This window comes from Triticum dicoccoides, chromosome 2A (assembly GCF_002162155.2).
Source record: "Triticum dicoccoides isolate Atlit2015 ecotype Zavitan chromosome 2A, WEW_v2.0, whole genome shotgun sequence".
Classification (NCBI taxonomy): domain Eukaryota; kingdom Viridiplantae; phylum Streptophyta; class Magnoliopsida; order Poales; family Poaceae; genus Triticum; species Triticum dicoccoides.
In genome coordinates, this window is record NC_041382.1 from 318163154 (window position 1) to 318189262 (window position 26109).

Sequence of the window (26109 nt, forward strand, 5' to 3'; positions counted from 1 at the left end):
AAGTTCTCTCACTCAGAGACTTAGCTGCAGTCCGATACTCACCTAAGTTTGAAAAAATCCTACTGAGTGGAGAGCAATCCTCCCACTCGGGGCTTGGCTGCAGTCCAGTACTCACCTAAGTTTGAAAAAAATCCTACGAAGTGAAGAGCAATCCTCTCACTCGGGGGCTTAGCTGCAGTCCAGTACTCGCCTAAGTTTGAAAAAATCCTACTGAGTGGATAGCAACCCTCCCACTCGGGGGCTTAGCTGCAGTCTGGTATCCGCCTAGGCTTAAGCCCTCCCACTCGGAGGCTTAACTGCAGTCCAGTACTCGCCTAAGTTTAAAAAATCCTACCGAGTGGAGAGCAACCCTCCCACTCGGAGGCTTAGCTGCAGTCTAGTACTCGCCTAAGCTCTCCCACTCGGAGTCCTTAGCTGCAGTCGAGTACTCGCCTATGTTTGTAAAATCCTACCGAGTGTTGAGCAACCCTCCCACTCGGGGGCTTAGCTGCAGTCTAGTACTCGCCTAAGCTCTCCCACTTGGAGGCTTAGCTGTAGTCCAGTACTCGCCTACGTTTGTAAAATCCTACCGAGTGGGGAGCGAACCTCCCACTCTGAGGTTCGGAGCTAAGCCACAAGTACAACATGCGCTCCATCCCTATACGCAAGGACGACGAGGTGCACGTCGACTGCAACCTTCTCCTTCTGACCTACGGCACAAGTACAACGTGCGCTCCATCCCTATCCGCAAGGATGACGAGGTGCAGGTCGATAGTAACCTTCTCCTTCAGAGCTACGACACAAGTACAACGTGCGCTCCATCCCTATCCGCAAGGACGACGAGGTGCAGGTCGACTGCAACCTTCTCCTTCGGAGCTACGGCAGAAGTACAACATGCGCTGCATCCCTATCCGCAAGGACGACGAGGTGCAGGTCGACTGCAACCTTCTCCTTCGGAGCTACGACACAAGTACAACGTGCACTCCATCCCTATCCACAAGGATGAGAAAGCGCAGGTTGACTGGAGCCACCACTTCAGAACTACATCTCCAGCGCAAAGACTATTCCGAGCAATGAACAAAGTCCATTGAAAGGCAAAACGCAAGCGTATTCAGAGATAAACCAATTTCAGATAAATCCTAAAGTTCCAAGCAGCAAACCAAAAGTATTCGACCATCAAGCCCGAAGGAGTTTAACAGTTACAACAATCACTCGGCATTCCGAGGCAAATTTAAAGCAGATTCAAGTCTCATAAGTTTGTTCACTCGGCAGGAGGAGGGCTGGCAGGCTCGACGAATTCCTCCAGGTCGATCCCATCCGCGACCCGAGTAGCAGCAGCGATGAAAGTTTCCATGAAGGACTGGAAGTCATGCTTTTTTGTGTTAGCGACCTTGATCGCAGCCAACTTGTCTTCACGAGCCTCCTTGCAGTGGACTCGCACCGAGGACAGCGCCACGTTAACACCACACCAGGCGGAGGACTTCTTCCATTCTTGCACTCGGTCGAGGATCTCGTTCAGTCGAGCCATCAGGGATTCCAGGTCATTTTGAAGTGTCGCCCTTGGCCAAAGCGATGAGTCAATACGGGAGACTACCTCCTTCAGGCGCACGAGGTAGCTTGTGGCGTTGGCGATACAGGACTCCAGTCGGAGCACGTGCATTGCAGTTTCGTCGCAAACTTGAGAAGCGATATGGTCCAGACCCGTCTCGACCTTTCTAGTTTCCTCGTCAAAGTCTTGACAGAATTCTGCAACCAAAAATTAATGAGTCGACCGAGCAGGATCCGTTCGCAAGCATCAACACAGTCGGTTTAAAATAAATACCTTCCAGAGTGAGATACAGCTTTTTGGCAAGAGACTTCAGATAAGCTTCCCTGTCATTCCTCTTGCAGACCGCGGACTCCAGCTTTTCATTCAGGGCAACCTTGTCTTTCTTCAGACTAGTCACTTCACGGTTAGCTTCATTGAGGCAAGATTTCAGCCTGTTCACCTCCCCTTCCAGCATTCCGACTGAAGCCAGCTTCTGGTCTGTGAGAGCAGTTTTATCTTGGGCTGCTTTTTGTGCGGCGGCGAGGTCCAAGTCCTTCTTATCCAGAGCCAACTTCATTTTCTCTGCAAAAGAACCAATCAAATCAAACAAGAGATCAAAATATATTAAAGACAGTCGACAGGCAGTTACCTTCCATACCAGCAGCTTCGTCTTGGGCTTTCTTCAGATTCTGCTGGGCCAATTCCAGGTCGAGGTTGAGTTGCCTCTGCTTCTCCTCAAGTTCAGCAAACTTGGAAATAAGAGTACAAGACTTCTGTAGAAGGCAAAAGACGGGTCAGTCGACAAGATCAAAGGTTGTTTACTTCCGAGTGAATAAAACCTAAAGAAGTTTGCTTAGACCCCAGCCGACTGCACACAGTCGGCTGCGGTCTCGGAGGCTACACCCAGCGGGTGCACTTGGTGTGCCCCCGCTGATTAAGACCCAACTCAAAAAAAGGCTATTCAGACCCCAATTGACTGCCAGTAGTCGACTGCGGTCTCGAGGACTACACCCAGTGGATGCACTTGGTGTGCCCCCACCGGTTCAGATCCTACTCGATCGGTCTGCCCGAGTCGAGTGGAAGAAAAGAAAGGAAGGTAGAACTCAGACCCCAGTCGACTGCCAGCAGTCGACTGCCAGCAGTCGACCACAGTCTCGGGGACTACACCCAGTGGGTGCACTTAGCGTGCCCCCACTTGTTCAGATCCTACTCGCCCAGACCGAATGGAAGAACGCAAGTACCAAAGACAGCAAAACACCCAGTGGGTGCACTTAGCGTGCCCCCACCGGTTCAGATCCTACTTGCCCAGACCGAATGGAAGAACGCAACTACCAAAGACAGCAAAACACCCAGTGGGTGCTCTGATTCGATGCAAACAACAGGAGATTGTGTAGAAGAAAAATTTTTGGGTAGCATATCCTCATAGAACAACAGCAGTCGGAAAGTCTACTTACCTGTACATTGGCCCGAAGAGCAGCACTGGCGTCGTAGGCAGCTTGGCTATTCTCATGCACCGTCTTCACCCGCTCCATCATCACGTCAGCCTGTCGGATGGCTTCCGTAGCCGCTTCTGACTGGTTGTCCGGGACGGGGTAGCTGGTGAAAAAGAGAGCAGACGACCTAGGTGTGACAGCTTGGAGCTCCGTGGCGTGGAGTTGGACGACTGAAGGAATCACCGGTGCAGTCGATGGTGCGGGGTGCTCACTCGACAAGGGTGTAGCGAAGGTTACAGAGGCCCTTCCCGCATCTTCAGGTTGACGGACGAGTGGTGTTGTTGTTGGCCCTTGCCGAGACATCTTGCCAGCTGCTACCTTCTTGTTCTTCCTGAGCTTAAGAGCCACATCTTCATCGTCATCTGGAAGATTGATGACGTTGGGTGGAGCTGCAACACAGGTCATTCGACCCCAAGTAAACCACTAGAATGCAATCGACCAAGGAATCAAGAACAAGATCATAAGAGATTCTACCTGGGTTAGAGGTAACCGCGTCTTCCATCTCCTCGTCTCGGTATTGGAGAGAAGAGGTTCCCGACGTAGTGGCACTGCAAAGACCCGCATCCAGTCGGTTACGTTCTGTTACTCAAGTCGACGAAAAGAACAAGTCAGATGATTACCTAGAGATAGTAGGGACGGTCACTTTGATCCTGGGCAAAGCCATTGGCGGTTTGGAGGAGGTTTCTTTCGGTGCTTTCGGCGCTGGAGGCAGCACAACTTTGGGCTGCTTCGGAGCCTTCTCAATCGGCATTGGGGAAGACGTCCTAGGACGCTTCAAAGACTGCCCAATCGGCGTGGCCACCAGGCCCGGAGCGCTCGCCGGGTCATGAGCGTGTTTGGATCTCCTCTCCCTGTGAGGAGGCGAGTCGACCTCTTCATCATCAGTCGATTTGTCGCTCTCCTCGTCCTCCTCGGCATCCGAGTGCCATTCGCCGCTCTAGCCCCCGCTCGCTCCTTCCTCGACGTCTTGCTCCTGCACTCCGTTGGGCATTGAGTACATGTCGATGAGGGTCTGAAAACACAACGATCAAAAGAAATTCAGTCGACCATCAACAAGATGTCACACAGTAAATCGGAAAGATACTTGATAAAACAGAGTCGTACCTGCCCTGGCTGACGCGAGTGGTCGAATGGAATCACCCTCCCAGACCCCCGAGGGTTGTCTTTGTTGCTGGTGATTCCCATCAGCCACTTATCCAAGGTGTCCTCACTAACATCCTCCGGGTGGATCCGAGTGGAGTCCTCGAGCCTAGAGTACATCCACATCGGATGATCACGTGCCTAAAGCGGTTGGATGCGTCGACCGAGAAAGACCTCCAGCAGGTCCATCCCAGTAACCCCGTCACGGACGAGTTGGACGACCCGCTCGACCAACACCTTGACCTGCACCTTCTCTTCTGGGACCACCTTCATAGGGGAGGACTTCTCCACTCGATCCAAAATAAAGGGAGGAAGTCTAGTTGACTGACCCGGGGTCGGCTGGTCCTTACAGTAAAACCAAGTCGACTGTCAACCCCGGACCGAGTCGGGAAGGATCATTGCTAGGAAGGTGCTCTTGTTCCTCATCTGGATCCCCAGCCCCCCGCACATCTGGATCACGTGCGTCCTCTCATCACTCGATTGGCCTTTTTGACCGACTGGGAGCGGCAGGTGAAGATGTGCTTGAAAAGACCCCAGTGCGGTCGACAGCCCAAGAAATTTTCACACATTGACACGAAAGCAGCCAGATAGACTATGGTGTTTGGAGTCAAATGGTGGAGCTGAGCCCCAAAGAAGTTTAAAAGGCCCTGGAAGAAAGGATGGGGAGGCAGTGAGAATCCGCGATCTACGTGGGTGGCGAGGAGAACGCACTCCCCCTCCCTTGGCTGCGGCTCGGTCTCGTTCCCCGGGAGCCATGCCGACTTGTGGGGGATCAGTCCCCCTCCACCAGGTCGTCGAGGTGGTCTTGGCTGATCGTCGAGCAGATCCAGTCGTCCTGGACCCAGCCCGGCGGCAGGTCGGATCTCGACGAGGATCTGCCCCGGCTGGTCTGCTTGCCCTTCGCCTTGGCGGTCGCCTTCTTCGCGCGCTCCAGCGCCACCGTCTTCTCTTTCCCCGTGGCGACGGATCGAGTTCGAGCGAGGGTCCGGTGACGAGAGAAGAAGCAAGAGTGGCGGAGAGATCGGAGGAAGAAGAAAAGAGAATGGGAGCGCACGGGGCAGAGGCCTGGTCCGGTGCCTTTTATAAGGTCATTCCCCGAGTGACTGACTGGTGGACCCAGAAGATCTAAACAAATCCCGCAACAGTCGTGCGTGCAGTACGTGGCGAAAAAGGTGGCACGGAAATCGAGGAGACTTGCCTAATCCCTCACGATTACCACAGTCTCGCCCGTCTGGCACGCTTCCCGAAATTCGAATCCCTTAAAATCCGCGGAGAGCAGAGCAACTTGCCAGACCGAAAACATCCTCCACATTATCATTCAGAATTCTACCGTGAAAGTTCACTCGACAAAAAAACTAAGAATGGACCAAGGCGACTGAAAAAGGAGTCGACGTCGTCTCCTCAGTTCATTGTTCCAGAACAAGATATACTTATAGCACAAAGAATGAGTCGGAAGTGTTCCCAACTCCTTCCTCACTGAAACCCTGATCCATTTGGGGGGTAATGATGAAGCTATGTACCTAGGGTAGGGTCATTGATCTGTCCAACATAACCTCCCAAAGGACATCTCTACAAAAGAATCAGAAGCAGTCAAAGAGAAACCATCATCCACTCGACCATGAAGATGTGTTCACTCGACCACCTTGAAGACACTCGACCACCAGAAGATGAGAAGTCCTTCACTACGCAACGGCCGGGGTTTAACTCAGAGCTTTATGGACATTTATAGCACTTTACTTCGGACGTTAGCAGTAACGCTCCTCCTTTATGAACATTGAACCCTGTGTAATGGAGGGGAGCTGGGGTCCTGGCGCACTCTATATAAGCCACTCCCCTCCTTTGGGGCAAGGGTTCGCACTTTCTGTAATTCACACGCATATATCCAGTCGACCGCCTCCGGGCTCCAAGAGGTAGGGCTGTTACTTCCTCCGAGAAGGGCCTGAACTCATAAAACTCGCGTGTACAACTCCTCCATAGCTAGGATCTTGCCTCTACATTCCTCCCCCCTATTCTACTGTCAGGCTTAGAACCACAATAGTGGTCGCCACCAGCGACTGGATGTCCGGGCCTGGGGCCGGATGTCCGGGTCGTGGAGGTGCCTTCTTCTCCTTTTGGTGTTTCTCTTTATCCGTGGACTTGGTGGTTTGTCCGACTTCATGTGCATCTTCGGGAGGGTCCTCTTGATACCTAATCATGCATAACATTCCGGACTTAGGTAGTAGCCATGCCTCGAGAGGATCAAATGGGATATCACTAAGGAAAGAAGTCACCTCGTTCTCGAGAGCTCTAGCTCGTGCTCGTGTCATGGGCATGATCGTAGGATGCTCCGCATCACAAATCCTCGTGCCACGATTTCACACTGGACAACTTAACTCTGAAGTGCCCGACGGGGATTAGATGGTTGTGGAACGTGGGTTGCAAGGGGTTCATTATCATCCCCTTTCCCACGTCCACCTTCTGGCCTTTGATCAAGTAGAGTATGGTGCACGGGGTTTCTTCGGCCTGCAAACACATGTGTGTGGCGTAAAACATCCAAAAGCAATGAAAATGGAATATTCTATATATATATATATATATATGTTGGTGCGACATGTAATTACCGTGAGGGCATCGAGCTCAGCTAAAGACGAAGGCCCACCTAGCGTGCCAAAGACTCAAGACGAGCTGCTATGAGCGGGAGCAACTGAGCAAGTGATGGTGTGGTGGTGTTGTTGTTCACAGAGTTGCTCCCGACGAAACTGGGCAATGGGAAATCATGTACCGTCTTGTCCGGATTTTCCTTCATCCAGTTGATGATAGCTGGAACCATGTGAGTAGCGAAATCATTTCTGTAGGCAGTTACACCTGCATTGACTGCCTGTTGTAGCAACTCATTTTTCTCCTCGGCTGTTTTTTGCGTCCTCGGCTGCTTTTTTCTCGACCGCAAGCTTCACCTTCTCGTCGATGTCCGCCTGACTAAACTTCTTTTTCTGCTTCTTGGCCTTCGGGCCCTCGTTGTAAAACACCTTCCACGTGGCGCTGTCTCCAGCGCCGTGCACATGACCATATTGCGGCCGCTGGCCCAAAGGGGGTCCCTTAAGTTTGTTCAGGGCCCGATTGAGAGGGGTGTCCCACTTGGGCCTCATCGGAGAAGTAGGGCTTTCGGCTGCAAGCTGGTGTTGCTTCTCCTGCAAAAGGAGTGTGAACCGTTTAGGAATGTGTAGTCGACTAGATCTGGAGCTAAATGTAAGGTGGTAAAAGAATAATTACCAGTAGTCTAATCAATTTCCTCATGATGTGGTCCGCATAAAAAACCTTCTTTTCCTTCTCCCACTTGTAGCGGGCCCTGATGAAGTCATGCTCCAAGGGGTTGGTGAACTTCGCAAAGGGGTCTGGGATACCCGCGGCTTCATGTTCCGTGTCCTCCTTATCCCATATAGGACTTTTACCGAGGTACCCACGGCTTCCGAGGTGATGCTTCCCCGTGTTCCTTTGCTGAAGGCTCTTGAGTTTCGTAGCCTTAGCCTTGGTTGCCTCGGTAGCGCAAGTGTCCTTGAACTTTTCGAACTCCTCTTCCGTAAGTGTCGGAGTTTCCTCCAGAATCTTGGACAGGAGTTCCTCAGCCTCAATAGCTCGTTTCACCCTCCCTTTCTAGGAGGCCAAATCATTACTGAACATGCCCATGGCGTGATTGTTAATCTTTTTCATCTTCGGATCATCCCATGGTTGTTCTATGTTATCATCCCGGTCGGGGAACTTGAATCTCTTGTGCAACTTAGTCAGGAGCAACTGCGTCAAATGTTCTTTACTCCTTAAGTCATCGTCATTGATGCTCGTGCATTCTCGTAGGATGCATCCTACTTGGTTCCCATAGCACTTGCGAGGTTCTTCCGGCTCTAATGGATCAAACTTGCCAGGTGCCATCTTTGTGATCACCGGTCATCCAATCCCTAGTTTGTTAGGTTTTCGTATCCTCTACTTCTTCTGCTTCTTCTTTTCGGTAGCAGCATCGGCGCAGGTACCTTCTCCGCCGGTATCTTCCCCACCGGTCTCGACGCTGCCATCGGTGCCGGCGCCGTTGGTGTCGATGTCAGGGAAAGTACCATCATCGAGGATGACCTACAAACCTTGACTTTGCAACAATCTCGCCTTAGCAGTCAAATAGTCGAGGTACTCTTGTTCACCCTCATAATCCATCTTGTTTGCATCTTGGCCAGAAGGCCCAGTTTCTTCATTGTTCGACATATTTACTATGATTAAGTTTCCTCATTTAATTATAAAACTATGAAAAAAATGAGAAATGACATAAAAATAAATCTATCTAGCACAAATCATGCCAAAATTCATGGAAAATTTCGGCATGACCTTCGCTAAAAAAGGACATATTGAGGGCCTGAAATTCACCAGAACAGAAATGAATCAACATTCTGGCGTAACATAGGCCACTAGGATCATTTAACCTGCACATAAACATCATGTCCAAATGACATGTCCAAGTTCCAAATATGACATGTCCAAAACATCACATGTCCACATATCACATCTTCCCTAACTAAATATATAACCTAATTATCCTTCTTCCCTAACTAAAACCTAAGTAAATTAACCAAAAAACCTAGCTACCTGAGAGAGGAGGAGCGGTGGGGAGCTTACAGAGGGTGAAGGCCCAACAATGGCCGAGGTTGGGAGGGGTCGGGGTCAGGGTCGAGCGCCGGGGCCGTGGTCGGGGTCGGCGCAGGTCGAGGTCGGCGTCGGGGCCGGAGCCGATGCCGGGGTCGGTCGGGGGCGAGCGCAGATGTGCGGCGAGGGCAGGACTCCGGCGGCGCGACGGGGAGGAGAGCATGGGGATTTGGGGGAAAAGAGGCGGGATGAAGGGAGGAGCGGGGATTTTGGGGGTTAAGTGGGCATAGCAGTAGCGCGTTTAGGCAAAACGCGCTATAGCTACTTCAGGTAGCCATAGCGCTTTCGTGTAGAAATCGCTACTACTATCTTGACTAGTTGTAGCTCTTTTCTCACAAAAGCGCTGCTACTATAAAAATGGCTAAGTGTGTATAAAAAATAGGAACATATATATTACATCATTCGAGCCATGCATAGTAATGGCTAAGTGTGATGTAGGGTAGAACCCTAGTGGCCCGATCTTTCACGATAGGAGCGGATCCCGCGATGAACACGAAGAACACGAGGAGGGAAACGAGGGAAATCACGGGGGAAACACAAGAGAAACACTAAACCAACAAGAACAAGTTACACATGTGCTAGATCCTCGAGTACAAAGGGGAAGATACACGATCCAAAGTCAACAACGGACGATACACGGTAACCGGTCTTCTCCATGAGGAGGTCTTGATGTTCTTCCCTAAAGAGGGGTCTTGAATCCGCTTGGGGGATCTTCTCCGGTGGAGGCTCGAATCTCCGAGGAGAAGGTAACCAGGTGGATGAGCAAAGCTCTCACACAAAATATGAGCTAATCCTTTGCTAACCCTAGAATGTTGGGCGAGGTGGAGTATATATAGTCTGGGGGGAGAAGGGATACACGGGCCTCGGCCCTTCACTGTCCGTAGATAGGGGAGGCCAGATGTCCGGGCTGGTTGGACTGGATGTCCGGGCTTTCAGGCGACGCCGGATGGCTGGGCTGGAGAGGCCAGATGTCCGGGCTGGAGTGGTGGCATTTGTTGCTCTCGGGTTCGGAGGGCCAAATTTCTAGGCTGGCGGCCGGATGTCCGAGGGCTCGGGAGAGACCGGATGTCCGGGCTGTCGCGGCCGGATGTCCGGGGCCTGTAGCTTCTGGCGGCTGTGCTGCTGTAGTGGACGATGCTCCAGGGGCCGGATGTCCGGGGCCTGGGAGATGTTCTTGGCTCCTTCCGTTGGTTCTCCTCATCCGTGAACTTGGGGACTTGTACATCTTCATGTGCATCTTCGGGAGGGCCCTCTTGGTGCGTAATCATGCACAACACCTCGACTTAGGTAGTAGCCATGTCTCATGCATAGAAAGTGGAAGTTCGGAGAGGAGTGGGTTCACCTTATCTTCGATAGCCTTGGCTCAGGCTCGTGTCATTGGTCCAAGTGGTGCCGTTGGAGGTGTAGGTGCTTCCATGGGGATGATCTTGGGATGCTCTGCATCATCTCCCCTCCCTTGCGGAAGATCCGTCCTCGGATCGAAATCCTCATCACCATGGTAGGGCGAGAGGTCTTTGATGTTGAAGATGTCGCTCAAGGAGTACTTGTCACGAGGGATGTCGATCTTGTATGCGTTGTTGTTGTAGCGTGCAAGCACCTTGAATGGTCCATCGCGCGTGGTCGAAGTTTGGACTTGCATTCTATGGGAAAGCAGTCCTTGCGAAGGTGTAGCCACACGAGGTCACCAATGTTGAATATCATAGGTTGCTTGTTGGCGTTGAGCTTGGTCGCAAGGCGTTGTACTTGGCACTCGATGGTGTTTCTTGTATCTTCATGCACCTTCTTGAGAAGGGTCGCTCGTGCACTTGCGTCCAAATTGATGCGCTATTGGAGTGGTAGAGGGAGAATATCCAATGGTGACAAAAGGGTTGAATTCGTAGACGACCTCGAAGGGGGACTTGCCAGTTGTTGAGTGTCTTGCTCAGTTGTAGGCGAACTTGGTGATAGGTAGGCACTCCTACCACTCCTTGATGTTCTTATTGATGAGTACTCGAAGTAGAGCGGAGAGTGTGCGGTTTGTCACCTCCATTTAGCCGTCGGTTTGAGGATGGTAAGTCGTGGAGATGAGTAGCTTGATTCCAAGCTTGGCACATAGGGTCTTCCAAAAGTAGCTAAGGAACTTGACGTCGCGGTCCGAGACGATAGTCTTTGGCACACCATGCAGACGCAATATTTCTCTAAAAAAGAGATTAGCAACATGTGAAGCATCGTCTATCTTGTTGCAAGGAATAAAATGTGCCATTTTGGAGAAACGGTACACAACGACAAATATTGAATCTTTCCCATTTTGAGTCATAGCCAAACCAAGTACAAAGTCCATGCTAATGTCTTCCCATGGTTGGTATGGAATTGGTAGAGGCATATAGAGGCCATGAGATTGAGCTTTGGACTTAGCTTTGCGACATGTAGAGGATCGGTTGGTGAAACGATTGACATCCCGAAACATCTTGGGCCAAAAGTAGTTCTTTGAGAGCGTGGCGAACGTCTTATCGCGTCTGAAATGTCCCATTAAGCCTCCTCCATGAGATTCCTGCAAAAGCTAGAAACGAAGAGAAGACTCACAGATGCAAAGTTTGTTAGCTCGCATAAGATATCCATCTTTGAAGTAATAGCGTTCCCAAGATGTATGCGACAAACACTTGGCATAAGGAGTAGCAAAAGTTGCATCATGCTCATACAAGTCTTTGATATGCTCGAAGCCAATGACATCTATCTCAAGTTGTGTAAAAAGCATGATTATGCGGAAAAGAGCATCCGCTACCATGTTTTATTTACCCCTGATGTACTTGATGACATAAGGAAAAGACTCAATAAATTCACTCCATTAGCTTGACGCTTGTTCAACTTGGTTTGACCTTAAGATACTTGACAGTCTCATGATTGGTATGAATGATAAACTCATGGGGACGAAGGTAATGTTCCCATTCATGCAAAATGCGTACTAAAGCATATAGCTCTTTGTCATAGATGGGGTAATGGAGTTGCGCTCCAGAAAGTTTCTCACTAAAGTAAGCTATGGGGCGCTTCTCTTGCATTAACACACCTCCTATGCCATTACCACTAGCATCGCAATGAATCTCAAAAGGCTTGTCGAAGTTGGGTAAAGCAAGCACGGGAGCATGAGTAAGCAAATTCTTAAGCTCATTGAATGTGGTATCTTGGGATGGTCCCCAAACAAAAGGCGCATTCTTCTTGCTCAAAGCATGGAAAGGCGAAGCAATGGTGCTAAAATCCTTCACAAAGCGACGATAGAAACCCGCAAGGCCAAGAAAACTACGCACTTGATGCAAGTTGGTTGGTTGCGGCCAAGTCTTAATAGCATTGATCTTGGACTCATCAACATGAACACCCTTAGAAGAAACAGAAAACCCAAGAAAACGAGCTTGTCAATACCAAAAAGCATTTCTCCATATTAGCATAGAGATGCTCTTTTCTAAGAGTTTGCAAAACAGTTCGGACATGGGTGACATGCTCTTTGATAGTTTTGCTAAACACAAGTATGTCATCAAAGTAAACCACAATAAATATACCAATGTAAGGGCGAAAGACATGATTCATAAGGTGCATAAAAGTGCCCGGTGCCTCCGAGAGACCCACAGGCATGACTAGCCACTCATACAAACCAAACATGGTTTTGAAGGTGGTTTTCCATTCATCACCCTCTTGTATGCGGATTTGATAGTAACCACTCTTAAGATCAATTTTGGAAAAGATAGTGGCACCACTAAGCTCATCAAGCATATCATCTAGGCGTGGAATGCGATACCTATAGCGAACGGTGATAGCGTTGATAGTTCTACAATCGGAGCACATGCGAAAGCTACCGTCACGTTTTGGCACAAGAACGACCGGGACGACGCAAGGGCTCAAACTTTCACGCACATGTCCATGGTCTATGAGATGCTTTACTTGCCTTTGTATTTCTTTGGTTTCTTCGGGGTTGATGCGGTACGGAGCTTTTTTCGAAAGAGGTGCTCCAGGGATGAGGTCGATTCGGTGCTCCATGCCTCGTAGAGGTGGTAGACCCGGAGGTAGCTCATCGGGGAAAACATCTTGAAATTCCTGCAAAAGAGAAGACAAGACTAGAGGAAGAGTGTGAGAAGTGTTAGTTTGTGGTGCATTGCCCTTGCACACGAGGAAGTAGTGTAGGTGATGAGGACATCGATACCATTGTTACACCCATAGCCCCTGCTGCTATACATACTGGACCAATTACTAGAGCTCGCGCACGCCAATTGAATTATCAGGTACTTTCGTTTTTTTGGTAATGATTCTAATGTTCATGAGAATATGATGCTGCCTAAATTGGATACATTTGTTTTGCTTACAAATGAAGGGCCTAGCTTGGACAAGAAAGATGAACCTTGGAACAAGTTCAAGCATGGAGATGATGGCATGCGCAAGGGGATCAAGAACGGAGTTACAAGTGATGATTTCGTGACTTTGAAGCCACCATAAGGAGTACATGAAGCCTTGGATGAAATATACAAGATGCCACTTTATAAATTTCGTTCAGAGGCTATTTTAGGTGCTGCGTCACCTTATTATTGGGCCAGGCCCATGTATTTTTCGAAATACTTAAGTATAGGCTGTTTTTAGAGTCGTATGTGTGGGAAACAAGAGTTAGGGTTGGTTTCGGACCCCTCCTCCAAGGGCCACGAAATCCCCCTCTCTTCCTCCATATATAAGCCCTTAGGGCGTTGTTTAGACTTCGGGTTTTGTTTAGATTAAAAGTTCGGCATAGCTGCAACTTCGCGTACTTCGTTTGTGTCCAACGACCAGACCAAGACGTCACAGAACCCCACCTTGATCAATAAAGCTTTCATCTTATATTCGCGATATCTAGATTGCAATCTCAGTTTCTTGCTTGTTCTTCATTTGCTCGCAGGAAACAGACCCTCGTGGTCAGCTTGATTGTGCTCCGGTGTGGTCAATAACCCCTTGGAAGTTGGTTTAGCGATTGCTAAGGCGCGACGTCTCGCACGTTCGTAGTCGGATCGTCAAGGTCGACTCCCACAGAAACGATAGCCACCATCTCATCGAAACATCGGGACACCTTCGCCGCTATCAGGGGGCTTGGAAGGGGCCGGATGTCCGGGCTGCCAGGGCCGGATGTCCGAGGCTTGTAGCCTTCTACGGCTGGGATGCTGTAGAGGAAGAAGCTCCAGGGGCTGGATGTCCGGGGCCTTGGCCGGATGTCCAGGGCCTGGGAGATGCTCTTGTCTCCTTCCATTGGTTCTCCTCGTCCGTGGACTTGGGGATTTGTACATCTTCATGTGCATCTTCGGGAGGGCCCTCTTGGTGCCTAATCATTCACAACACCTCGGACTTAGGTAGTAGCCATGTCTCATGCATAGAAAGTGGAAGTTCGGAGAGGAGTGAGTACACCTTATATTCGATAGCTTTGGCTCGAGCTCGTGTCATTGGTCCATGTGGTGTCGTTGGAGGTGTCGGTGCGTCCATGGGGATGATCATGGGATGCTTCGCATCATCTCCCCTCCCTTGGGGAAGATCTGTCCTCGGATCGAAATCCTCATCACCATGGTAGGACAAGAGATCTTTGATGTTGAAGATGTCGCTCACGGAGTACTTGTCACGAGGGATGTCGATCTTGTATGCGTTGTTGTTGTAGCGTGCAAGCACCTTGAATGGTCCATCCGCGCGTGGTCGAAGTTTGGACTTGGATTCTTGGGGAAAGCGGTCCTTGCGAAGGTGTAGCCACACGAGGTCTCCAATGTTGAATATCATAGGGTGCTTGTTGACGTTGAGCTTGGTCGCAAGGCTTGTACTTGGCGCTCGATGGTGTTTCTTGTATCTTCATGCACCTTCTTGAGAAGGATCTCTCGTGCACTTGCGTCCAAATTTATGCGCTCTTGGAGTGGTAGAGGGAGAATATCCAATGGTGACAAAGGGTTGAATCCGTAGATGACCTCGAAGGGGGACTTGCCGGTTGTTGAGTGTCTTGCTCGATTGTAGGCGAACTCGGCGATAGGTAGGCACTCCTCCCACTCCTTGATGTTCTTCTTGATGAGTACTTGAAGTAGAGCGGAGAGTGTGCGGTTTGTCACCTCCATTTAGTCGTCGGTTTGAGGATGGTACGCCATGGAGAATAGTAGCTTGATTCCGAGCTTGGCACATAGGGTCTTCCAAAAGTAGCTAAGGAAATTGACGTCACGGTCCAAGACGATGGTCTTTGGCACACCATGGAGACGTAATATTTCCCTACAAAAGAGATTAGCAACATGTGAAGCATCGTCTATCTTGTTGCAAGGAACAAAATGTGCCATTTTTTAGAACGGTCCACAACGACAAATATGGAATCTTTCCCATTTCGAGTCCTAGGCAAACTGAGTACAAAGTCCATTGTAATGTCTTCCCATGGTTGGTATGGAATTGGTAAAGGCATATAGAGGCCATGAGATTGAGCTTTGGACTTAGCTTTGCGACATGTAGAACATCGATTGGTGAAACGATTGACGTCCCGAAACATCTTTGGCCAGAAGTAGTTCTTCGAGAGCGTGGCCAACGTCTTGTCGCGTCCGAAGTGTCCCATTAAGCCTCCTCCATGAGATTTCTGCAAAAGCAACAAACGAAGAGAGGACTCGGGAATGCAAGTTTGTTAGCTCTCATAAGATATCTGTCTTTAATGTAATAGCAATCCCAAGATGTATTCGACAAACACTTGGCATAAGGAGTAGCAAAAGTTGCATCATGCTCATACAAGTCTTTGATATGCTCGAATCCAATGACATCTAACTCAAGTTGCGTGACAAGCATGCATATGCGGGAAAGAGCATCCGCTACCATATTTTCTTTTCCCTTGATGTACTTTATGACATAGGGAAAAGACTCAATAAATTCACTCCATTTAGCATGATGCTTGTTCAACTTCGTTTGAGCCTTAAGATACTTGAGGGTCTCATGATCGGTATGAATGATAAACTCATGGGGACGAAGGTAATGTTCCCATTCATGCCAAACACGGACTAAAGCATATAGATCTTTGTCATAGATGGGATAATTGAGTTGCGGTCCGGAAAGTTTCTCACTAAAGTAAGCTATGGGGCGCTTCTCTTGCGTTAACACACCTCCTATGCCATTACCACTAGCATCGCAATGAATTTCAAAAGGCTTGTCGAAGTTGGGTAAAGCAAGCACGGGAGCATGAGTAAGCAATTTCTTAAGCTCATTGAATGCGGTATCATGGGATGGTCCCCAAATAAAAGGCGCATTCTTCTTGCACAAAGCATGCAAAGGCAAAGCAATGGTGCTAAAATCCTTCACAAAGTGACGATAGAAACCCACAAGGCCAAGAAAACTACGCACTTGATACAAGTTGGTTGGTTGCGGCCAAGTCTTAGTAGCATTGATCTTGGACTCATCAACGTGAACACCCTTAGAAGAAACAACAAAACCCAAGAAAACGAGCTTATCAACACCAAAAAGGCATTTCTCCAGATTAGCATAGAGGCGATCTTCTCTAAGAGTTTGCAAAACGGTGCGGACATGGGTGACATTCTCTTTGATAGATTTGCTAAACACAAGAATGTCATCAAATTAGACCACAACAAATATACCAATGTAAGGGCGAAAGACATGATTCATGAGGCGCATAAAATTGCCCGGTGCTTCCGAAAGACCCATAGGCATGACTAACCGCTCATACAAACCAAACTTGGTTTTGAAGGCAGTTTTCCATTCATCACCCTCTTGTATGCGGATTTGATAGTAACCACTCTTAAGATCAATTTTGGAAAATATAGTGGCACCGCTAAGCTCATCAAGCATATCATCTAGGCATGGAATGGGATACCTATACCAAACGGTGATAGCATTGATAGGTCTACAATCGGAGCACATGCAAAAACCACCATCACGTTTTGGCACGAGAATGACCGGAATGGCACAAGGGCTCAAACTTTCATGCACATGTCCATGGTCTATGAGATGCTTTACTTGCCTTTGTATTTCTTTTGTTTCGTCGGGGTTGACACGGTATGGAGCTTTGTTTGGAAGAGGTGCTCTGGGGATGAGGTCGATTCGGTGCTCAATGCCTCGTAGAGGAGGTAGACCCGGAGGTAGCTCATCGGCGAAAACATCTTGAAATTCCTGCAAAAGAGAAGACAACACTAGAGGAAGAGTGTGAGAAGTGTTAGTTTGTGGTGCATTGTCCTTGCACATGAGGACGTAGTGTAGGACACTAGATGGGTTCTCACACACTTCTTTTATCTCACGTTTGGTGGAAAATAGAACTAGGTTTTTGTTTTCGCTCATCATGGAGGCACTCAATTTTGGCTTGTGGCGCTCACACTCTTTTTGGTGGCTCGCTCTCTCACTATGATCTCCACGATGGGTGGCTTGCTTGTCGGTGATCACTTGACTTGGCGATATTGGACGGAGGACGTACTCCTTCCCATTCATCTTGAAGATGTAGTGGTTCTTTCGGCCGTTGTGGACGACTACTCTATCGAATTGCCATGGCCGTCCAAGGAGAAGATGACAAACATTCATTGGAACGACGTTGCACTCCAAGGTGTCTTCGTAGGCGCCAATTTTGAAAGAGACTTGTACTCGGTGCTCGACTTGGATGGTGCCGGAGTCACTAAGCCATTGCACTTTGTATGGACGTGGATGCTTCGTCTTGGGCAATTGGAGCTTGGAGCAACGTTCTTCACTTGCGAGATTATGACAACTCCCTCCATCGATGATGACTTTGACAGATCGTCCATTAATGCCAGCCTTGGTGTGGAAGGCATCGTTGTTCTTCTTCTTGTTGATGTTGGAGAGTCAAGACTTTGGAGACAACAAGTGCAAGACTTGAGTCTTCATCACAAAAGACTTGTTCTTCTTCATTGTTCACTTGGCGGTGCATGGCGACTTGCTCGAGGGCTTCCATTTCGCCTTCGCTCATGGAGCCATAAGTGCCATCGTCGTTGAAGACCATGGTTCGCTTGTTGGTGCACTCGTAGGACTTGTGGCCTCGGCCTCCGCAAGTGAAACACTTGAAGGAACTCATCTTGACGGTCTCATCGGTTGGGGTTGATGATGATGAAGCTCTCGGCTTGAAGTTGCTCGTAGGAGGATGGCTTGTAGTTGACGAAGCTTTCTTGGAAGTCGACTTGTCGATGTTGGTAGAAGAAGGCTTTGTAGTCGGTGTTGGAGTCGTTGAAGCTTGGTTGTTCGAGAAGTCGTAGGACTTGGATGAGAACTTGGCATACTTGAAATCATCTTGCACTTGGCGTTCCGCTTTGGTAGCTTGGTGCACTAGCTCGATGAGATTTGAGTATGGTTGGAAGTCGGCGATCTTCTTGATAGGATGATTGAGTCCGTTCAAGAAACGTGCCATTGTTTGCTCATCATCTTTAGTGACATTGACTCTTATCGTTGCAATATCCATCTCCTTGTAGTACTCTTCAACACTCTTTGTTCCTTGCTTGAGTTGTTGGAGTTTCTTGAAGAGGTCGCGGTTGTAGTAGGTAGGTACGAAGCGTGCTCTCATGACATCCTTCATTTGCACCCAAGTAGTGATGGGTGGTTCACCTCTTGCCTGTCGGCGCTCTATGATTTGCTCCCACCAAATGAGTACATAGTCTTGGAACTCAAGGGATGCCATCACGATCTTCTTCTCTTCTTCATAATTGTGCAGGCGGAAGATCTTGTCAACCTTCAATGCCCATGAAAGGTACTCTTCGGGATCGTTGCTTCCATTGAACTTGGGCATGGTGAACTTGAGTTTGCCATAACGTTTCTCTTCATTGTGTTGGGGTCGGGGTGATGACGCCCATGTTGTTGATGATTGTGCAACAAGTGGTGCTCTTGGCGCGGAGGGTTGTTATCATCATGTTGTTCTTGTTGTGGAGGATCTCCATTGTCTTCATGCTCTTGATTAACTTGTTGTTCTTGGCGAGCTTGTGGAGGAGCTTGTCGAGCTCAAGGAGGAACTTGACGATGCACACGAGCTTGAAATCTTCGTTCTTGAATTTCTTTGCGAAGTGCTTCCTCTTGTTCACGGGCTAGTCGGCTTCGCTCGGCAACGGCTCGACTCGAATCGCGTAGAACTTCTTGCACCGCAAGTGCTTGAGCGTCACGGAGTTGTTGTTCTTGACGTTGTGCCTCGGCATCTTGATCATTTTGGTGTAGACGCGCTCGCTCTTCCTCTTCATGTTGGCGTTGTCGTTGCCGTTCTCGGGCTAGCGCAAAGGCCTCTAGAGTTTGACGTTGTCGGCGCTCTTGAGAGTCGGTGTCGCATAGCGGATTGAGGCTTGCTTGACGGTCGGTGTGCGCGGCTCGACAAAGAGTGTTCGATGTCGGTGTACTTGAGCCAGAGAGAGTGAAGTCTGAGTGGCGGCTTGAACGACTCCATCTTGAAGTGGAAGACGAGCGGTTGAGCAACAAAGCACGAATTTCATCCATCCTTGCGTCATTCTCTTGCTTATGAGAATCGAGCTTGTGGTCGAAGTAGTCCCTTGTACATTGCTCAGAAAGTGGCAAGTCGGCGGCAAGGTTGTCGATGCGTTCACTCATAGCTTGTTGCTCTTGATGCAAAGCACGTTGTGCACCAAAGAGGTGACTCTTGGTGACGAAGGAGCTCATGTCGTCGTCTTGCTCCATGAAGAGTGGGTTGGTAGAAGTACTTGGCCTATCCATCATTCCATGACAAATGTGAGTGGTAGAAAGAGAAGAACGAGTACCAAATGTAACTTGACCAAAGTTGAAAGTGGATCGAGGATCACTCCAATGTAGGACAAGGAAATAGCACAATTGGTACTAGTTCTTGTTGGTTTCTCACACCTACACAAGTAAAAGCTTTTTGTGGAGCTTGGTTAGGATGGTGGCACAAAAATTTGATGTAATTGTAAGTGAGCTTTAATAATGTTGGAAAAGATTCGCAAGATGCAATGTAACAAGTAGACCAAGCATATAAGGTACACGGAAACACACACGCAAAAAGGTAAGTGGGGTTGTGCAACCAAGGGTGAGCCAAAATGTGGAATCCACAAAAATGCTCTTCTTGCACATCACTAGAGAGACGCTAGCATGATTGCACAATAGGCGGATACAAGAACTTGTGCACAACCTACTTAGCAAAAATGCAACGACTTCTATCCCAAATATTTTGTATGCAAGGTGTTTCTATGATATGATCCAAGATGATCGAGTATGACAATCTTAATGTTGTAAGATGCTATGGTTCTTGCTTAAAAGCTCTTTGCTTATCTTTCCTCTTTGCTTAAAAGCTTGTTTGGCTCTTTGATGTTTGAGCTCTTTTCTCATGCAATGCTTGACGAACCAAGATAGCAAATGAGTATGCGATGACAACTTTGTCACACAAGAGATGATACCAATATATGCAACAATGATGTATGTATGCTATGGGAAGTATGATCACTAATGTGCACAAGTCTCGTTGCCGGCAATACTCAATGGCTAGTCTCGATGGGTAAGCACCGCAAAGGAGTAAGGCTATGATGGCTATCAATGTAATGGTAAGAGTGATATGTCAAATACCAAGATGAGGTTACCGGTCTTGCTTCTGGTATGGTGTCAAAATGGAGGCACGAATACCAAGATGTAGTCGAGGTGGTCGTTGTTGATGACGATGTAGGACGGCGGTGATGATGTAGGACACGTCCGTGGCGAAGATGAGCGACGGTGATGTCGATGTTGAACCGTACCTAGATAGACGAAACGCAAAAGGATATGGTACCGCAACTCAAATTCTCAAACCTCGAAGTAGAAAATGTGTCTGAGAGCGAAACGGTCCAAAAAATGGTTGGGATATGCGGAAGTGGTGGAGGTATGCGGGAGTATATATGGTATATGGTGGGTACCGGAACAATATTTGGTGGAAATTGGGCGGAAAACAGGGCGGTGGATGGAGATGTTGCTGCCAGGGGTCGGATGTCCGGTTGGAAGGCCGGATGTTCGGGCTTGACGGGCAGGATGCCCGGGCTCTGGATCCGGGGATGAACGGGATGAACACCGCGAGGAGAGGTTAAAACCGGGCGAAATTCGGAGGAATTTGTGGATGGAAATTGGGGGAAAAAGGATGGGAAGCTAGATCCACTCAAAACAAAGCAAATCCATGGATCCAAACCAACAAAATCTCAACACACCAACAAATCACAAAAAAAATTGGGGCTATTTTTGGTGGGGAAATTTCAAATTAGGACGAAAAACAACAAAACAAGGCTAGAAACACAACGGGGAGGCTCCGAAATCGTGATCAACCTGGCTCTAGATACCAAGATGATGTAGGGTGGAACCCTATACGGCCGATCTTTCACGAAAGGAGCGGATCCTGCGAAGAACATGAGGAACACAAAGAGGGGAACGAGGGAAAACACAAGAGGAATACTCAAACTAACAAGAACAAGTCACACACGGGCTAGATCCTCGAGTACATAAGGTAAGATACACGATCCACGATCAACTAGGGACGATACAAAAGGGTATCCGGTTCCTCTCCGTGAGGAGGTCTTGAGGTTCTTCCCTAAAGAGGGGTCTTGAATCCGCTTGGGGGATCTTCTCCGGTGGAGGCTCGAATCTCCGAGGAGAAGGTAACCAAGTGGATGAGCAAAGCTCTCACACAAAATATGAGCTAATCATTTGCTAACCCTAGAAAGTTGTACGGGATGGAGTATATATAGTCTAGGGGGGAGAAGGGATACACGGGCCTCGGCCCTTCACTGTGCACAGACAGGGGAGGCCGGATGTCCGGGCTGGTCGGGCCGGATGTCCGGGCTTTCAGGCGACGCCGGATGTCCGGGCTGGGGGGCCGGATGTCCGGGATGGAGCGGTGGCATTTGTTGCTCTCGAGTTCAGAGGGGCCGGATTTCCGGGCCGGTGGCCGGATGTCCGGGGGCTCGGAAGGGGCCGGATGTTCGGGCTACCGGGGCTGGATGTCCGGGGCCTGTAGCCTTCTGCGGCTGGGCTGCTGTAGAGGAAGACGCTCCAGGGGCCGGATGTCCGGGGCCTTGGCCGGATGTCTGGGGCATGGGAGATGCTCTTGGCACCTTCCATTGGTTCTCCTCATTCGTGGACTTGGGGATTTGTACATCTTCATGCGCATCTTAGGGAGGGCCCTCTTGGTGCCTAATCATGCGCAACACCTCGTACTTAGGTAGTAGCCATGTCTCATGCATAGAAAGTGGAAGTTCGGAGAGGAGTGAGTTCACCTTATCTTCGATAGCTTTGGCTCGGGCTCGTGTCATTGGTCCAAGTGGTGTCGTTGGAGGTGTTGGTGCGTCCATGGGGATGATCATGGGATGCTCCGCATCATCACTCCTCTCAGATTTCCACTTCAATGCACATGAGACATGGCTACTACCTCATATGGATACATTGTGCATACTCAGGTATCATGGAGAAGCTCAGGAGCAAGGAGAAGAAGAAGAGGAAGGTGGACGTGAAGAGGGAGAAGAAGAAGAGATGCAGGAGAATCTACAGGCTCCGGACGACCGGCCTGGACCGGACGTCCAACGACCTCCAGTCTTCGGACATCCGGCCCCCTCCGAACGACCGGAGTCTTCACACCCGAGACCAAACCCACGGACGTCCGACGCCACCCGGACGACCGACGACCATCGGACGACCGACCCCGACCGGACGTCCGACCGAAGACCACCCGAGCCGAAACTACGGATGACCGACAGGCACCGGACGTCCGGACCCTCGTGAGCCTCCGGACGACCGGTGACCCCCGGACATCCAACGCCTGTGTACTGATTCGTGTTGGGCCGCAGCCCATGTACCCCATCGCCCCCTCTTTTGCACTAAGACTATAAATACTCCCCCCATTCCTTCTAGCTAGGGTTAGCAAAGGATTAGCTCATATTTCGTGTGATACCTTTGCTCATCCACTTGCTTACCTTCTCCTCGGAGATTCGATCCTCCTACGGAGAAGATCCCCCAAGCGGATTCAACACCCCTCTTTAGGGAAGAACATCAAGACCTCCTCACGGAGAAGAACGGTTACCATTGTATCGTCCCTAGTTGATCGTGTACCGTTTATCGTTCCATGTATCCGAGGATCTAGTACTTTTGAGACTTGTTCTTGTTAGTTTGAGTGTTCCTCTTGTGTTTCCCCTTTGTGTTCTTCGTGTTCTTTGCGGGATTCCGCTCCTTTCGTGAAAGATCGGACGATTAGTGTTCTACCCTATATCATCTTGGTATCAAGAGCCACGTTGATCACGATTTCGGAGCCTCCCCGTTGTGTTTCTAGCCTTGTTTTTGTTGTTTTTCGTCCTAATTCGAAAATTCCCCACAAAAATAGCCCCAATTTTTTTGTGATTTGTTAGTGTGTTGAGATTTTGTTGGTTTGGATCCGTGGGTTTGCTTTGTTTTGAGTGGATCTAGCTTTTCACCCCTTTCCCCACCCTTTCCTTCCACAAATCCGCTCGAAATCGACGATTTTCACATCCACCACCTCACCCTCGTGTTGTTCATCCCGTGCCCGAAAATCGCCCAGGCACCGGACGTCCGACCCGGCCGGGCATCCGTCGACGACCGGACGACCGGCCCAGCCCGCACGTCTGACCGACCCTGCCGAAACTGATTTTTTTCTAGTGTAATCAGCACCACCGCCCCACATTTCTGCATACGCACTCCTACCACCATTACACCATCACCACTTCCGCATACCACCACCATTTGGACTATTTCGCACTTCAACACGTGATACCACTTCGAGCTTTTAGAATTTGAGTTGCGGCACCGTATCCTTAGTGTTTCGGCTATCTAGGTACGGTTCGACATCGACATCACCGCCACTCATCTTCGCCACAGACATGTCCTACATCGTCATCAACAGCGACCACCTCGCCTACATCATGGTATTTCGGTCAACCATTTTGACAGCATACCGGAAGCAAGACCGGTAACCTCATCTTGGTATCGTGATACATCATTCTTGCCATTACATTGATAGCCATCATAGCCTTTGATGCGGAGCATCCTATGGACATCACCATGTCAAGAGTCCATTTGGCAAGTGACACGTGCCACATCTACTTCATACATACAAAGGTGAATCATCTCCTTTACATGTGTCCACTTGTACCTCTCGAGGATGGTATACTACTTGACCCCTCTCTCGTATGCATACATAGTTGTGAGCGGAGCTACACATTCATCGCGGAGGATTCCAAGAAGAAGAGAACATCTACACCATCCAAGAGGGAAGCCTGGAAGCGGAGAAGGAAGCGCCAAGAAGAAGGCAACAGCTCCCAGGCAACCCCGTGCGCACGGGCCCGACCCCGTGCCCACGGGCCTCCTAGGCTGGCGGTCCTGAAGCCCCCGTGCGCACGGGCGTGTACCGTGCCCACGGGACCACCGTGCCCACGGGCCTCACAGACCCTGTGCGCACGGGCCCTTGCGTCAGGTCTCTGGATACCTCGTGCGCACGGGCTCCACTTACCCCGTGCACACGTGGCCCCCTATGTGATTCTGCGGGCTTTGCCCTTGTTTTACCATTTTGCCCCCACTTATCCCTCTCTTTTCCTAGGACTATATATACTCCTTCATCTCCTCCATTTAGACTCAGCTAAGAGTAGATCTAAACACTAGAGCTTAGCTCATGTATCTCCCCTTGTGGGATTCCTCTTGAGAGAGAGACACTCCATTGGAGTTCAAGGTCTCCATTGGAGAAGATCCCTAGTGGATGAAGACCCCCCTTGAGGGAAGGATCTACCTAGATCATCAAGCCCTCATCTCCTTCGTAGGATTTGGGATGAACTCTACCATGTATCGTATTTCCCTTTGATTGTTCCTGTACCTTGTGGATCTTGTGTGTTTGATTGTCTAGTGGATGTGTGATTGGACTTGTTCTTGAGTGTTCCTCTTGTTTTCCCTCTTGTGTTCATCTTGTTCTTGGGGATTCCCCCTCCAATTCGTGAAAGATCTCCACATAGGGTTCCACCCTACACCATTTTGGTATCATGAGCCATGGTTTCTCACGAAATTGGAGCTCCCCCTCTTTGTTTTCTAGCCTAGTTTTGTTGATTTTGTCCTAAATTCAAAAATTCCCCACCAAAAATAGCCCCAAATGTTTTTGTGATTTGTTGGTTTTGATGATGTTTTGTTGGATTTGATCCATGGATTTGCTTCGTTTCAAGTGGATCTAGCTTTTCTCCACCTTCCCCTACCTTCCATCCTTGGATTTAGACCCTAAGTTCGAATTTACCCACGGATCTGGAGCAGTTCATCCACTCACAGAGCACCCCGTGCACACGAGCCATCAGGACCCCGTGCACACGGGCCAGACAAACCCCGTGCGCACGACCCTTCCAGTGCGTTTCGGCTGTTGTCCCTTCGACCTCCCACCCTCCCATACCACCCCATACCCCCACTCTACACCAAAGCAAAGAGATCCATCCACTTGGAGCCCATATCGCGAAATTTCCATGCACCCCGTGCCCACAGACCTGTCCCGTGCGCACGGGACCCCATACCCATGGGCTCCTACCCCGTGCGCACGACCCCCCCAGGACAGCTGTGTGTGCTTCACCGTTTTGCCCATAACTTCCACATCCGGAGTCCGATTGTCACGTTCTTTACCTCGTTGAGTAGCTATTGACATCCCCCATGCACCTAGATAGGTTCCATAACCATTTGACCCCATCAAAATCTTGACATTTTGGCATCTTTAACTAGGCCTTCCACCATATCATCCGCAAAACCTAGCATAGCCTTCCGCAACCTAACCCATTTTGCTCCATTTAGCATTTGTGGTTGTTTGAGTGGTGACTTGAGTCTCCTAAGGTGTTTCGACTACTTAGGGACGGTTGCTTCTTCTTCAACCACCACCACCACTTCCGCATTGCCATCTCCGCTACCACCATTTGACTTTTGTCCTTGAGATTTTGAGTTTGCGGTTTTTACCATTTCCTAAGGTGTTTCGGCTACTTAGGGACGAGTCTCCATCATCTTTTTATCTACATCAAGAACACCGCCACTCACCATCTTCAAGGACGGTAACCTTGACGACACCATTGTACATTCCACTTGCAATTGCATTGATAACCCCTAGCCCATTTTGCGTCACTTGCCTATCGAGACTAGCCATTTGAGTATTGCCGGCAACGTTACTTGTGCACATTAGTGATCTACACCTTCCATTGCATACACACCATATCATATTGGCATCATCATATCATCTCTTGTGTCACAAGATTGTTCCCGCATATACACAATTGCTATCTTGGTTTGTGCATTACGCATAGTGGCCATATAAAAAAGAGAATAAGCATCATACCACATTGCGCATAAGATTGTCATATCCGATCATCTTGGATCACCTTGAGAAGACCA